The sequence below is a fragment of the Adiantum capillus-veneris genome, chromosome 28 (genome assembly GCF_014529385.1).
Source record: "Adiantum capillus-veneris isolate H3 chromosome 28, ASM1452938v2, whole genome shotgun sequence".
Classification (NCBI taxonomy): Eukaryota; Viridiplantae; Streptophyta; class Polypodiopsida; order Polypodiales; family Pteridaceae; genus Adiantum; species Adiantum capillus-veneris.
This window is the reverse complement of record NC_140958.1, coordinates 51,931,073-51,948,719: the sequence shown is the minus strand read 5'-3', so window position 1 is coordinate 51,948,719 and position 17,647 is coordinate 51,931,073.

The window sequence follows — 17,647 nt, the reverse complement described above, 5'->3', positions numbered from 1 at the left end:
GGGGGGGGGGGTGGACCAAGCCTGAGAGGGGGTATACTCTCTCGCACATGCACACACATTCTCTCATTGTGTGGAGTGCAAAGTGCAAGAGCTCCGTCTCCTTCTCCAAGCTTGTTGAGAAGTGGAGAGCCTACACCAACACTCTTGGCTATGGAATGCAAATCCAACCAAGAGCCATGCTTCAATGCTTAAGCTTGTCATCTTCTTCATCTTCATTACTATGCTATTATGCTATGCTAAGCAAGAAGAGTGATGATAAGTGAGAAACTATTTCTTTCTCCTATGAATGGTTCTTCTTCCTCTTCCCTACCCTCATTTCCCACTAGCTCTCTCCACCTTCGAAGGTGTTTAAGGCCTTGGGACTGAGGCTTGGGATAGTTAATGCTTTTGCAAAGTTTATGCTATGTTCGTGATGCATGAAGCTTTCCATCTTCATAGCAAGGTCACAAGGAAAACAAAGATTATACAAACACCTTCTGGAGGAGGGACCAGCTCCAAGTAAATCCAATCCTCAACTATTGTCATGTTCTCTAATACTCTCTCTCTCTTGAAAAAGTATTGTTCATGCCAAGTTAATTAAGTACTATGCTCATGTTGCTACCATCAATTAAGTTCACCCTCTATGTTCTCAAAGTAATCTCACAAAAATGCTCACTCCAATTCTCTTAATTACACTATTCTCAAAGTTCATAGGCCATTTCCATTACAACCTTGTCTTTCCCACTTGCCCACAAGACCCTCGTTCCTGACACACACACACACACACCCCCCTTCTTTGGAAGAGATTTCATCTTTGAAAACAAAAGTGAAAAAACATTTCTTAATCACTCTAATGTTCAGCCAAGTGGAACCCTCTTCAAATTTGTGTTTCCACTTGTCCAAAACCTGATGACATTCATGATGAATTGTAGGTAATACATTAGAATCCAAAATACGTTCTAGTTCATGAGGTAAACTTAATGTCTCGATAAAATTGACCAAAACAGATGGGTCCACAATGTTATCATTTGAATGCCTAGTCGTTTCCTCAAAGAACTAACATAAAACATGGGATGCACAATTGAAAAGGATGGTAATTCCAACTTATAAGCGACTGCACCAATGTGTTTTATGTTCTTGAATCAACTTGTGCTTGTTTAACATCTAAACAAGCAACATGTAACATAGACATGTGATCATAAGAAGTTTTTGACCTGCTGGAACTTCTACTGATTGACCTGACCAATATTAGAGAACGCGGCTAAAAGCCATACATTAACATGAAGAGACTAAAAGAAAATCAAATGCATGCCCTTTAGGAAGAACTTGTGCTATGCCAAATATGTTAAAATTGCTAGAAAATTTTGAAATTAAGGTTGTATAGAGACACACACAACTTGGAGAAGATGAACAAGCTCAAGGCACACAACAAAGAGTGTATTGCCTAGTTTGCAAAACAGAAAGATAAGTTAGCCCTAGAGTGATGTTCGTAAATACAATGCTCAAGGAAAAAAACCTCCTAGTGAGGCAAAAGTGCCCCAATGGTCCTAGGTGTGTTCACCACATCACTACCACATATATGGTAACAAATCCCCTGGCAAGTGACGTGATGAACGAGAGATGGCACATAGTGATGGGAATGGGATCGTGCTAGCTAGGGTAGATGAAAGACAAACATTGTGCACACAAGTGAGTGTGTGTGAGCTAGATTATCACTCAAGCAAATTAGGTTCCAAGATAGATTAAATCGGACTCATAAACATAATCTTGAGTAGTTTGCTAACCCATCACAAGCTCACCAAGATAAGAGACATGTAATGCAAACTTGGGATGGATTTATTTATTCATGAAAGGAGCTTGAAATAGCTCGACAGGCTTGCACCATTACATGTGGGATAATTTCACTCCTCTCATTCACTCACACTCTAGTGACTCTAGGACTGATGTGCAACGAGAGCTGGCACATAGTGTATAAGGAAGTGTCGTGCCCTAAGGACATGATCAACCCACAAAGGGGAAGCAAGCCCAAATCTTTACAGAAAGCTTTGAACTTTTCATGAGGCAATGCTTTTGTGAATAGATCTGCAAGGCTATCCTGTGTCGGGACTGTTAGGAATTAATGAGTAACAAAAAGAGAGAGTAGAGTGGTTTACTTAATGGAGAGAGATAATTTTCACACACAAGAGAGATAATAGATGAGAGAGAGAGAGAGCGATCACAATATTCATGGTGTTAGGTAAAGGCGGTGCACCTCATCGTGCTTTGCTTGTGTCCGTTGGCCAGTTTCTGGCCGTCCACATTTATCTCCATATTCGAGCTCTCACTCACTCATTGTGCTTTGCCCGTGTCCGTCGGCTAGTTTTTGGCCGCGCACATTTATCTCCTTATTCTTTATACATACAAAGAATAAGGAGCTCTCACAATGTGTTCATACAGTGAGATTTGGGAGCTCCACCCCACATCCCTGTGTCATGCTCTCTCTCTCTCTCTCTCTCTCTCTCTCTCTCTCTCTCTCTCTCTCTCTCTCTCTCTCCCCCTCTCTTCTCTCTCCATCTTTGTTGCACACATGCATGCCTACGATCTATTCCTTCACAATTGGTATCAAAGCTTTGGCGACGCGTGCGCGACAGCTTCTCAGTGAGATGGAAGTGACGGAGATCGGCTATGGCGGCTTGAGCTTAGCAATTGTAAAGAGATCAAGAAAGCTTGAAAGCTTGGAGCTTGTGAGCTCAATTAAGAGTGATGTATGCTCTTGTGGAAGCTCAGTAAGAAGTGTGGAAGATTGTGTGTAAGTGAAGGTGCTGCCCTAAAAACTGTGTGCACAACAGCACTGTTTTCATATTTTTTTTCTCCTTGTAGAAGACAGATCTGAATATTCTACCCAATTAACCCATCCATTTTGATGTGGTCTCAACTTTACAGAAGAAACGTTTTGCAAATTCCTCACCGTTTTGTTGATATTTAGCTCAGATTGACTGTATAAAGAAATTGCAGGTTTTTTGTTTTCGCATAGTGTGCGAGTTTGATGCACTTTTGGAAGCACGACAGGTGCTCGAAGTTAGGTGCATAAATTTTGAGCTGAAGATGCAATTTCAGCTTGTGCAGAGCTTGTGGTTTGAGGGTTTTTGGTAGATTTGGGCAATGAAGTACGGAAGCGTTACACACCATCGAAGCGGTCTCTTGAGAGACATGATTTTTGGAGCACACAAATGGAGCTTCTTTCACAGGATACTTTGGTAGTGATTTTGTGTTTGGGTTCATGATCTTTGTGGATGGGTTGCATATGGTTATGGTGCATGGTTCATGCTCATTATACATGCATTTTGGCGAGCACTTTCAAGTGCCGGTGAGCTCTCTTGAGAGCATTGTTTTTGCATTGATCAAGTTTTCAGATTGCAACTCTTTTGGTGCTTGCTTATGCGCGGTCACTCTATTGATGTACGCTGAGTGCGGATTGCCATCGTATGTGAAAATGTGGAGCCATTTTGGCATTTCTACTCATTGGCATTGAGTAGTATCATGGTTTATGTGTATCTGCAATTTGCTCTCCGATGGTTTAGTGGTCGAGCTAGACTCCCACTTTGACAGTGTGATCGAGTGTTTACCCTCACTTTGACAGATTTTGACAGGTTTTGTCAATTTGGACATAGTTTGGTGTTCTTGTACCCACTCTCACAAGAGTGAGGATTAATGTATGCTTGTGTGGCTATAGACAGTTAGTTTGGACATAGTTTGGTGTTCTTGTACCCACTCTCACAAGAGTGAGGATTAGCGTATGCTTGTGTGGCTATAGACAGGCAGTCACAGGTTTCACAGGTTTTTGCAAATTTTTACAGGCAGTTTGTGCGATGCATTTTGAGCTAGTTTGCTCTCTACTTGCGTATATGGTTATGCGCTTTATGCTCGATTAAGCAATTTGTCCTAGTTCATGCTTGCAGAGTTTGCAGATTGTGGAGTTGCTTTATGCATAAGTGAGCATCGGTTTTGATGTGTTTGATCATGCTTTTGAGCATTGTATAGTGGTTGAGTTTTGACTCCCACTTTTACACAGGTTGTGTATGCTACAGTTTTCTGGCACATTGTTCATTTATTGACACATTTTGACAACAGTTTTTCACTCACATATGTATGTCATTTGTGGCACCGTTGAGTGATACTCCGGGTAGAGCGGTTTGGCTCTGTGTATGACTTTGTGAAGTGATTCCGAACGAGTACATTCCTGGATTGCCCATTTGGGCATTTTTTGTTGTCTCCATTACGATTTACTCTTGAGTTTTTTGCTCCAGTTACAGAGGAGACTCTGCCAAAATTTTGCCATATATGTATCCCTATTGCAAAGGCTAGTGAGCTTGACCATTTGCTCACCTTCTCTGCTTGAGACAATGGTTTGCTCTCAGGTGGGAGAGTCTTGTGATCTTGACCATTGTTGGCCATAGTTTTGACATGGATATGGAGACGCTTCAGGTTAGAGGCGGTTCTCGCTCATGATCGTGATTGACATGTTGGCACTACGGTTACGATGGGCATATTAGGCATCGTTGCTTCAGGCGTATGAGGCAGTGGAAGAGGCAGATGCATGGTGCTACTATGAGGACAGATGCTAGAGAGTATGCATGTGACGGGCATGTCACTTCCGAGTCTAGCTTGCCTTCAAACTACTTTGTGTCTTGGGATAACACATTGTCTACGAGTTTTCTATTAGACGAGCATGTAGTTTTTCACGTGACACCACGTCGTGATTTATTTTGCTCTTTCTCTATCGGGAGACTTGGTTGTGTGCAGTTTGCTAATGGTTCAGCATATGGCATACATAGAGGGTACTGGAGATGTATGCATGTCTTTACCTAGAGGTGCATTGCTTACGCTACGAGATGTACGTTATGTACTAGGTGTTGGGGAAAAGCCCCATGTGGCCGGTAAGGCCAGGTGCCCGCCCAATATACTTATTCATTATGTACATAATAGAATAAAGGGGCTCACATGTAAAGAGTGAGTTTTAGTCCCTGCAAACACAAGGTCTCCTCTCTTCTCGATTGCTGCACACAATCACACACGCTCCCGCTCACGCACTTCAATTGGTATCATAGCTCAGGGATTGGGAGCACCATTGGAGCTTAACGGGGAAGTAGGCAGAGAAGCAGTAAAAGTTGCAGCATGTTTCTGCAGATCTATTTTGGCCTTCCAAAACGTCTTCATTCTTCTGACCGATTTTTTGTCCTCTTCAAATTTGCAGAAGAAAGTTTTCTCAAAATCTTTACCAATTTTGAGATACATCACTCAGGCTGTCTCCACGTTTGGGGTACACATCTCCAGATTTTTATAGATCCGTTTCAACCTATAAAAACAACACATTTCAGGTCTGTTATCTCTATTCCCAATCATTTTTGCGTGGTCTACAACTTTGCAGAAGGAAGTTTTTGCAAATTCTGAACGGTTTGGGAGATACGGGTTGACCGGCTGCAATGATTTGGAAAGTTGAAGATGATGTACGCCTATTGTGATGATTTGCTACATTTGGAGAGCTCGAATTGAGCTTTGTCATTCTCTTGTTTTGCGCATTGATGTTTTGCTCTCAGTGAAGAGAGTGTGGGCTGATATTTTCAACACATTTATGCGCACACACTGAGAACACTTTGTGGATGTATGCATTCTTGTGGACTCTCAGGTTCGAGAGTGGATTCATCATAGGTTATGTGCATTGACTTATGCAATTGAGCAGATCTCAGAAAGTGTGGTGCACAGATTTGCAGAGAGTTTTAGAAGCATTTTTAGCATGATTGTGAGCTGAATTTTCAGCTGATTTGGATTTTCATTTGCTACACATTTGCTACATGCTTGATGCTCGTTTATATTGCCATGTGGATGCACATGATGTGCACTTTTCGGCGGTAGTATTCTTCACCTTGCAATGGCATATGTGGGCTGATTTTTAGATGTTTTGAGCATCAATTTGCATCATATTTTGGTTAGTTTGCATCCTAGTTTATGCTAGTATATGCCTTGCTTGTAGAGTGGGGTTCATGCACTTTGTGTTTTGGATTACAAGTTTGTTTACCAAGGTTAGGGAGTTGAGACTTTGGGGCAGCTCATGTATTCTTGAGTGCGGATTTTGCGCATGATTTGGTCATGGTTTTGAGCATGTTTATGACATGTATGGTTATTATGGTTAGATAGCCAAATATTGCCGAAACTCTACCGGATGTTTCTTGCAAGTTTATTTGTTTATGCGCATGGTTTGCAATCGTGTTTTGATTGCGTTTGGCACTCAGTGGCTGCTTTGCCAGTGTTTGCTCACCAGATTATGTCATTTGACATACATGTGGTAATCTCTTCAGGAGGGATTGTTGATGATAGTTTCATCGATTACCACATAAGGCTCTTGGATTAGAGCGGGGGGGGGGGGGGGGGGGGGGGGGGGGGTTGGCATCATTTGAGCGGTTTTGCTCATTTTTTTTTGTTACATTGATCGCCATATTTGTTGACACTTCTCTTAGATAGCTTATGCGAGCTTATGTTGTATTTTGATAGTACTTGGTGTATGAGTTAGCCAGGCTTTGGCTATTGTCAGTTGATCGATTTGTGCTTGGTCTTGTCACAGGTTATCGCCATGGATTTGGCATGTACATCATTGTCAGGGTTTTTGCTTTTCCATACAAAGTTTGATAGTTCAAACTTTGAGCATTGGAAAGCAGGTATGCATGATGCATTGACTCAGTTGGGCCAAGTGATGCCACTACAAGGCATGGATGCTAGGCCAGAGTCTATGACTGACGATGAGTGGGAGGACTTGGATGAGCTTGCACGTTCAACGATCAAGTTACACCTTGGTGAATATGTCTATTGCATTGGTTTGGATGCATGTACAGGTAGAGTTATGGCAAAGATTGTGCAATGCTTTTGGCACAAATGAGTCTAGAGAGACGCCTACAGTCAAAGGACGATCTTGCAGACATAGAGATGTTGTGTGTTGGCATTGTGGTCATACAGGGCACGTACGTAAGCGTTGTTTTCTATGGATGAGACAGCACAGGAGACAACACATGAGGGATGCTATCACTTTGGATGATGTGGGAGCAGATGTAGCATATGTGGCTACGCATCAGAGATGTCACCTTTGCTTCCATGTTTACTCTTGACTTTCTTATGCCAGTTTTTGATGACACATTACCTTCACATTGGATACTAGATGTGAGTGCTAGATTTCATGCCACGCCGAGTCGTGAGTGGTTTAGCACATATGTTAGTGGTATGCTTGGATGTGTGTGTCTATAGCTGATGCTTTAGTGCATGACATAGTTGGTGCAGGAGATGTCAGACTATTGTTGCCGAGTGGTGCATCATACGTGTTGCGAGATGTACGCCATATGCCAGGTTTGATGTAGATCTTAATCTATGTGAGTCGGTTGCAAGATAGTGGATGCCAGGTAGTAGTGCTGGACAAACATAGTTTCAGATTGCATCGTGGATAGCTAGTCATAGTGAGAGGTGCTAGTGTTGGTATGATTCATGCGATGCGAGTACGTCACGTACGAGATGGCATAGTCTTCGTGAGTACGCAGCCATGTAGAGAGACGAGGCATGTCTCCTTTGTGGATAGATTGCATGATGTTCCAGTTTGTGAGCATGTTGAGCCAGTTGTGCAGCAGGGCATGTCATTCGTGGATATGATGACATATATGGATGGCTTGAGTGTTGAGGATTCAGTGGTGATTCAGTCATTCATGGATATGCTTAGGCCAGAGGCTGATGTGTGTGAGTTAGAGCTAGGCATTGCTCTTACCACACAGGGTTCAGGACAGACAAATGCTCTTGGTGCACATGTGACATGCAATGGACACGAGGATGGATTCCAGTGATGATCGGAGTTCGGGTGTCAGAGTGATTTTCATGAGTGGAGTTATGAGCCAGATTTGACTGAGATGGTCAGATTGGCAGATATTTCTAGGATTACATCAGCATTCGAGAGTCTCATGTATGAGATACTCATCTCGAGACCTGAGATTGCATTTGCAGTAGGTGCATTTGAAGTGGAAGCAGTTAGTCGTGCAATGAATGACGTTGGCCTTGAGCATAGGGGCACTTTGCAGCGTATGGTGAGATACCTGCAGGATGTGTGCGGCTTTGGTGAGGAGTATGGTGTTGATCTCTCTATACTTTCTGTACGATTAGAGCTGGATGCACACAAATTCAATGAGCCAGTGGGCGTTGGCTGAGGTCATACTTGTGATGGCCTTGTAAAGTTTTTGTACGGTTTTCTTTTCTCTCTCACGGCCACATTGGCCTTTACGTGGGAGGTTTTTGGGGTAAAGCCCCATGTGGCCGGTAAGGCCAGGTGCCCACCCAATATACTTATTCATTATGTACATAATAGAATAAAGGGGCTCACATGTAGAGAGTGAGTTTCAGCCCCTGCAAACACAAGGTCTCCTCTTCCCCTCTCTTCTCCGTTACTGCACACACTCACACACGCTCCTGCTTGCGCACTTCACTAGGACTCAGCCAGAGTCTCATTTCAGTACATCAGTTGCAGAGTAGTGGACATTGTGTATTTCTTGGAGAGCAATCATTTCAAATGCATAGGGGATCACTGTGATAGCCAGAGGTACTAGGAGTGGTATGGTATACCCTTTGCTGCGTATGGTGAGATACCTGCAGGATGTGTGCGGCTTTGGTGAGGAGTATGGTGTTGATCTCTCTATACTTTCTCTACGATTAGAGCCGGATGCACACAAATTCAGTGAGCCAGTGGGCGTTGGCTGAGGTCATACTTGTGATGGCCTTGTAAAGTTTTTGTACGGTTTTCTTTTCTCTCTCACGGCCACATTGGCCTTTACGTGGGAGGTTTTTGGGGTAAAGCCCCATGTGGCCGGTAAGGCCAGGTGCCCACCCAATATACTTATTCATTATGTACATAATAGAATAAAGGGGCTCACATGTAGAGAGTGAGTTTCAGCCCCTGCAAACACAAGGTATCCTCCTCTCCTCTCTTCTCCGTTACTGCACACACTCACACACACTCCTGCTTGCGCACTTCACTAGGACTCAACCAGAGTCTCATTTCAGTACGTCAGTTGCAGAGTAGTGGACATTGTGTATTTCTTGGAGAGCAATCATTTCAAATGCATAGGGGATCACTGGTGATAGCCAGAGGTACTAGGAGTGGTCTGGTATACCCTTTGCTACGTATGGTGAGATACCTGCAGGATGTGTGCGGCTTTGGTGAGGAGTATGGTGTTGATCTCTCTATGCTTTCTCTACGATTAGAGCTAGATGCACACAAATTCAGTGAGCCAGTGGGCGTTGGCTGAGGTCATACTTGTGATGGCCTTGTAAAGTTTTTGTACGGTTTTCTTTTCTCTCTCACGGCCACGTTGGCCTTTACGTGGGAGGTTTTTGGGGTAAAGCCCCATGTGGCCGGTAAGGCCAGGTGCCCACCCAATATACTTATTCATTATGTACATAATAGAATAAAGGGGCTCACATGTAGAGAGTGAGTTTCAGCCCCTGCAAACACAAGGTCTCCTCTTCTCCTCTCTTCTCCGTTACTGCACACACTCACACACGCTCCTGCTTGCGCACTTCACTAGGACTCAGCCAGAGTCTCATTTCAGTACGTCAGTTGCAGAGTAGTGGACATTGTGTATTGCTTGGAGAGCAATCATTTCAAATGCATAGGGGATCACTGTGATAGCCAGAGGTACTAGGAGTGGTATGGTATACCCTTTTCATATTTCTGACACACGAGGCGGTGTAGTCTCTATGTATTTGCAGCCATGTTTGGAGCGAGAGATGAGGCATTTCTCTTTTTGCCAATGTGCTACATGGAGAGCCGGTTGTGTATTTGTCTTGTGGTGACATTCACACAGACAGTGATATCTCTGGGGATGCAGAGCTTGATCAATCATCAGTGGAGCTAGAGATAGATGCATTGTTCTATGATGCGTCTGATACATTTGAGGGCGACAATGTCTTTAGACAACTGTGTGTGATTGCAATGGCGCTGATTATTTGGTTTTGCAGTCATTCTCAACAGATATGCCTTTGCCAGACGATGCTGATATGGTGATGCATAGTCAAATGATTCCTGATGAGGATGCATATGGCACTGAGGTTGCTGACAGGGATAGGTTGGCACACATAGTTCATTTTTGTCGGCTTTCGGGTCTCTCATGTCTGACCTTTTGGTCTCGAGACCTGATCTTTCTTATGCGGTTGGTGCATTTGCAGTGGGAGTTGTCAATTGTGTGATGACTGACACTGGCATTGTGCATTCTGGATCCATGTAGGTTGTCACTCAATACCTGCATCAGGAGTGTCATCGTGGCTCTAGTCCTAGTGGTATGCATGTTGCATTTACACTAGAGAGATTACAGATGCACTCATGTGTTTGGAGTGAGCTAGTGGGCATTTGTTGAGAGCGGTCTTCTCTCACCTCTTGTATATACTAGTTGTAGGCTAGTCTTCTCGCCACTTATCAACACACAACCTTTAGTGGGAGAATGTTAGGTAAAGGCAGTGTGCCTCACTTTGCTTTGTCCGTGTTCGCTAGCCAGTGTCCGACCACCCACGTTTACCTCCTTATTCTTTATACATACAAAGAATAAGGAGCTCTCACTCACTCTCACACTGTGCTCATACAGTGAGATTTGGGAGCTCCACCCCACATCCCTGTGTTGTGCTCTCTCTCTCTCTCTCTCTCTCTCTCTCTCTCTCTCTCTCTCTCTCTCTCTCTCTCTCGTTTCTCCATCTTCACTGCACACACGCACGCCTGTGATCCATTCCTTCACACATGGTTCACCCAAGTGTGGGCCCACTCAATGGCTATCCAATTCAAACTAGAAGTAATTACAAAGGGATTAACAACCCTTATTGGAACCCTCAGCCTTGCTTCACTCTCTTACACCACCTCACACATACTTCACCTCCAGCACTTCAATCCGTTTTGTGTGTAGAAGAGGCCTCCTTTTATAGGCCAGAAGGAGCCTATATAGGCTACCCTCTCTCGTGAGAGACACCCATGTGTAGCTACCCTTGTGTAGAAAATTTCAAGTAGAACTCCCCCATGTGCCCATGTGTAGCTGCCCTTGGGTAGACAATTCTGCCTAGAAATCGGCCACCAACCATTGAACACCGGCCATTGACCGTTGGCCACCTGTCGGCCATTTTTTGGTCACTTTCCGATTGCCATCCGGCCATAATAATATTTTGACGAGTGATTTTTCTCATGCACGATGGCTTCTCCTCATAACAGGGGCCTTACAAGTGTGCATTTTTTAGAAAAAAAACCTACAAGGGGTAAATCATGCTCCATACTTAACATGCACGTAAGCCAAGTTGATCTCTCTTGCTGAGAGTCTCTCCTGACATAGTGATAATGCACCTCAATATGCTTTGTACGAGCATGAAAAATTGGGCTCCTTGCAAGTGCAAGTGAGCTCTAACTGTCAATGTAGATGATGCTTTCAATGTCTTGTGTCCAACACCTAAATAATCCATAAGGTGTCTGAGCCATTCACACTTAACCATAGTTGTGAATATTGTCTTGTACTTAGCTTCACAACTAGAAGTGGCCATACTAGGCTGCTTTTTGCTCAACCATGATACACATGATTTGTCAAACATGAAACAAAAACCAGTTGTGACACTTTTGTGTCATAACAACCAGTCGCAAATCTGAGTCTAAAAAAGCATGGAAATCTGGCGGCAATGATCCCTCCTTGGGATAAAACAACCCAAGATGTAAAGTACCACTCAAGTAGTGAAAGATTCTTTTAATAGCCTATCAATGCTTAAAGTGTGGGCTATGCATAAATGTGTAAACCTCGGAGGCAAACTAAATATCTTGCCTCATATTACATACATAAATAAGGCATCCAATAGTAGTTTGATACAGAGTGACATCAACAAGATCTCCACCGTCAGGAAGACTCGATTTTAAACTTGTTTTCATTCAATAGTATCATGGAGACTCAATTCCAAACTTGTTTCCATTGGAATAGCAATAGGTTTGCAGTCCTCAAGTCCAAACTTACATATTAATGTTTCTATGTATCTTGCTTGACACAAGGAAATCCTTCCATCACATTGCTTAAACTGTATTCCCAAGTAATGATGCAAATCCCCAAGAATTTCATCTTGAAAGTGGCATCAATTCATCCTTGAATTTAGCAATGTGTGTCTCATTCAGACCATTAATTAGCAAATCATCTACATACAAATAAACGGTGAGAAATACATCACCCTCATGTTTGACATACAAACTGCTCTCAGTTGGATTGTTACAAAAACTTTGCTTAACCAAATGAATGTCAGCTTTCTCATACAATCACGAGGAGATTGCTTCAACCGATACAAAACTTTCTTACTTTTGCAGGCTATGTTACATATACTTCCTCAAATATATCACCATACAAGAAAGCAGTATCAATTTCTAATAGATGTACATGCTACAGACAGATGTGCGGCATGCTTGCAAAATACATAAAACTACATACTTCAAGGATTAAATCAATAGACCTACATTGCTAATGAATCGCATGTGCACCATAATCAAGCTATACACAATCTAAATGAGAGAGAGAGAGAGAGAGAGAGAGAGAGAGAGAGAGTAGAGAGCAAAGAAGCACGTGCAAGTGTACTCTCCTAGAGGGGAGTGCTACATTGGCATGGAGAGAGAGGAGAGGTGAGAACAGAGAAAAAGGACACAGACACTAGGTGCAATCTCCCCCCGTGCAAGAGTGAGCATTTTTCTCTTGCACGTATTTACTTATAGATTTCTTCGATGCTCAAAATGATTACAAATTTTGCCCATACATAAAGTGACCATAGCTCATAAAGAGCTCTTTAGTAATACAATATGAATAAACATGCTATCCTTTTGCATTTTCCATTGAACGCTTATGCTTTTGCCACTTGTCAACTGCAATAAATAAATATTTTTCCATTTGCATTACATACCTCTCCGTTAGAAAAGCAATTATCCTCATTTGCTAAATTAAGAATATGCAAACCATATTTGACAAAAAAAAAAGGGTTAAAATTACGTGTTAGAACATCATGAGCATTTACATATTTCCTAAGTCGGCAAATCTGTTTGCACATGACCAATGAACTAGGAAAGGCATAAAAGACAAAACATTTACTATTTGTTTGATGCCAAATTGGAATATGTTCGAGTAGCAACGTAGTTACAAATTGTTGTCCATTGTCCCAAAGCACCCTAGCTCATGTGAATAGCTTTATAACTTAATGAAAAATCATATCAGGAGTAATTCCATTTATTGCAATTACAAGTGATGTCGTGAGAGATGTTTGGTTTCACAGTTCATAAGACAATGTAGGTAAAGCAAATATGAAAAGAGGAGTGAGGTATTTGATATACATACTTGGAGAATATTTTGCATCTAAAAATGTATGTACTTATGTGTGCATGAAGAGAACTATAATTGAAAGAATCACAACTTGGATCTCAAGCTTTCTTGAATAGAATTCTTGTATAAGCTGGAGAAAGATGCAACTATCAAATATGTACAGTTAACAAGTCAAGAATGTGTCAATTTTGTGCTAATAATTGGTTACCAAATAAAATAGTGTATTAGTGTATTTAAGGTAAGCCTATTTTTGTTAGTGTATTAGTGTATTTGTTAGTGTACTTAACAAGTCAAGAATATGTCAATTTTGTGATGATAATTGTTTATAAAATAAAACAGTGTATTAGTGTATTTAAGGTAAGCCTATTTTTGTCCAAAAATACTTGAAAAGAATAGCATTATTATTTAGCCTCTAGAGCTACAACTCTATAAGAGATTCAAGACTAAATATTGAATATGATTGCATACAAAGCATTTATCTTGCTCATGACTGTATATAACACAACTAGAAAAACAAAGGGTTGAAGACACATGCAAAGATGACTTTTAAAGGTAGGCATGATTGGTGAAACATTAGAATGAACATAGTTTTGCTAGTGCATGAATCTTGTGCAATACAAATTGAAGATGACAATGAGAAGTATTAAGGTTAAGTACAATAGGTACAACACAATTTATTCTAATTTATCCCACAAGCTTAAATAAAAAGACTAAGAATATTGATAGTTCTCAAATGTGAGTACAGAATTGTATTGTGCAAGAATAACTATATTGAAATGTGTAGAAACAATTAATGGTGCCAAATTTGGATAATTGAATGTGATTAATAATAAGAGTAGCAAGACAAATGTTTATGACACAAAGTAGCCATCCAATATGTAAAATAATTTTCCACAATAGTAAGTGTTTGCATTGCTAAGAGGGGAATGGAACCACCCATGCCCTTTCAAATTCTTTATCAGCAATAATTGTTTCATGTTTATCAGGTCCAAGAAAAAATAGTGCTAAACATGAAGTATGGGAAGAGAATTTATAGAGAGAAAGTGCCATCTCACTTAGAAAATAGGTGATTTGCTTATTTATCATCCACCAAAGTAGTAGTATAGAAGTTTAGCACTCAACTAATCAGTAAAAAGACTCGGTCACAAAGTGTTATCATCCATTGTGCAATCTTGACATCTAGATTAAACATTAACTAAGAAAAAAGAAAATTATGTAACACAAATGAATAAGGGGTTGGAAAAGTTGATGGTGCTGGTGTGGTGGGTATGAGATGCATGGCAAGTTGAGTGTGAGTGGTCTAAGGTGAGGTGCATGGTGGGCTGAGGGTGAGTGGTCTAAAGTGACGTGCACAGTGGATTGCACTTGTCGCCTTGTCACTTTTGCTTTATAGGCATGGAGTTGCATCCTTGGCAGAGTGTTGGCCATGTGCATTGTGCTAATAGGGTTGGTGTGATTTGCATGGCATAGGCATGTAGTATGCCTACAACATAGCTTGCATCACGATGATAACCACACACGACACATGCTAGATAGCCAGTAGCATATGTGTTTGGTCACGGTGCATCGATGGGTGCCATCAATGTTTGGCCATTGGCAATGCAGTGCTAGCAGCAACTCGGCTAGCGAGGCTATGGTGGTTGGACGTCAGGTGAGATGATCCAACTCAATGAACCCATGCGAGTGTTGGCGAGGATGAGATATGAACCCTCTATTGGCTTGTGCTTTCCCAACACAAGGAAATAGTACAACGAAAGTAAAACTAAAAAAACAAACTTCTTAAATTTCCAGTGTTATCTAAAAAAAATTGTGTGGGGTGGTTTCCCATAACTTACAATGTTTGAATGATTTTCCTCTGACGACGTGAAAACTTCACTTCTCCCTAAGTTTGGTAGATCGGTTACACCTCTTAGAGAAGATTTCATGAGCTCAAATCCTTCTTGTGACGGTTGATCTCTATTTCACCATGATAATCCACAATTCTTGAACAATCCAAACTCCCTTGCAATCTTAGTGGCTTAATAATAGTCATCTATATGTAGAATTAAAACGATAAATTAAGTTCAAGTAAGTACGACTTATCATTGATTGCAATAATCGCCATAGCCATCATCATTGCAAGAGAGTTACATGAGTATGATGGAGAGAAGAAACAGGTACTCAAGCAATAGAATTAAGAAGAGGAAGCTTCCGTTACTTGCCACCATCACCAAAACAAAAAACATGACAATGTTAGTGTTTTAAGGTGGAAGACAGGTGTTGGATTTTAGTCTCCTATATATAGATCAATGAAGCCACATGGTATTCACTCCAAAAAAGTATTTTAGTAAAATAAGGGTGGAGAGAGTGTGTAGGCCCATCAAGAAGGTAGACGGAGAGTCGGGGGTTGGTAGGAATAAAGATACCCCTTGGATGGTAATAACCAAAAGAAATATGCACGCCTCAATTCTCCTATGAGGGCTCAAAGGCTTGAAAAGATTATTTCTATTAGTACAAGTTTTTTTTTGGGGGCTTCTCCCATAGAAAGTGTGAGTGAGAGATATCGATGGAGAAACAAAGGTCCTCCACCACCCACACTAATATGATATGTCATTAATGTTAGAGTTTTGGCATCTCATGTGAACTACCCAATGTGATCCCATTATTTAGTTTGGCTTTTAGGTATTTATTTTACTTTTTTGCCAAATGTGGGTAGGGCAATTTATTGAGGTTGCTATTTAGAGCCGTTTTTCGGCTCTGTAATTTCCATAGCGAGTTACCTCACCCTATCAAATCACTCAAACACTGTGGTTACCCTCACCCTTTCATTGTATATAGGTGTGTGTGAGTTAGGAGACTTTTCCCATATCTTCTTAAAAACCCTCAATTAGCTAGTCACTGGGTTAGTTGAGCCAAAAAAATAAAAAAATAAAAAATTATAAGTATATTATGGCCCATTTGAGTGTAAATATTTCATTGTATATAGGGCCTAAATAAAAGGATTTTTCCTAATTATTTTGGTATTTATTTAAATATTTCTACCTATGGTGTGTTATTTATGCTATGTACATTGACTCACCATTACCATATTTTTTCTTACCATTTTGCATACTCTTTATTCCATAAAAAAATAATTTCATGCAAGCTTCTCTTATTTTTTGTGTAACTCCATCCCAACAAAAATACAAAAAAACTAGTTCTATTTATGTGTATATTTTTTCACTATTGTGATTTTTTCCTTCCTACATCTATTCTCTATTACTCTCATAAATTAGACCACCAAAAATATTCATCTTTTTATGGTAGACTTATAATGAGAGAGATTTATTTTGACCCCTTTATATTTTTTCCACCTATATTATTTATATTTGACATGTACATATCTTTTTAGACCACTCAATATTTGATTTTCTTAGTTGTACTATTCACTTATATCATGATCTCAACAATATCTTCAATTATAGACCTACCAAATAAGGTCAAGGGTATGTGGCATGCATGCATGCACTGTGGGGGGCTCACTCTTGGAGGTATTCAAAAGAATCATCCAAAGAAGGACCTCACAAGGACTTTCTGCAGTGGAAAAAAACAGTCGGTTTTGCTGAATTTTTAAAGATCACATGCTCCCTGAATTTGAAAAGGTGATACAAACAAAAGTTGTAGCTCGTGGACTGCACTTTTACCTCAAATTTTTTCATATTTTTTTGAGCTACGAGTTGTGAGCTATGATTTTATTGGTGAACCCCAGTTTGCCCATGCTATGCAGCCACACTCCCTCTTCCACTTTATCATTTTTCTCTTTCACAGACACTGCTCCACTCATCATCCCCACCTCTCTCACCACTCCTCTCTGCACCCTACTCACCTTCTTCTCAACCTTGAAGAATAAGAGAAACCATGGTGAACTCATGTCTCCTACACACACTTCCATTCCAAAATTGACCACCTAGTTTCATTTTTCCTCATCCATATTACCCATATCTATAAAAAAACCACAAAATTCAGCCTCTTCTCTTGAAAGACAGCATCATGGTGATTGATTACTCATATTCACTTACCTTGGCTCCCAAGGGAGGTCAAGAGTGGAGAAAAAACGTACCATCAAAGCTAGTGGACCGTCAACAAGCGTCAAAATTGACTCTACTCAAGACACTTGGAGCATCAACATTGTAAGAAATCCATATTTTCTTACCTATTAAGAGTTTTTTCTTCCTTATTTGTATCCTACTTGGATACTCCCATTGTAAATATCCAATTCCATTTGTAAATCAATAAAAATACTAACTCTACTAATTTACTAACACTAACCTACTATTGAA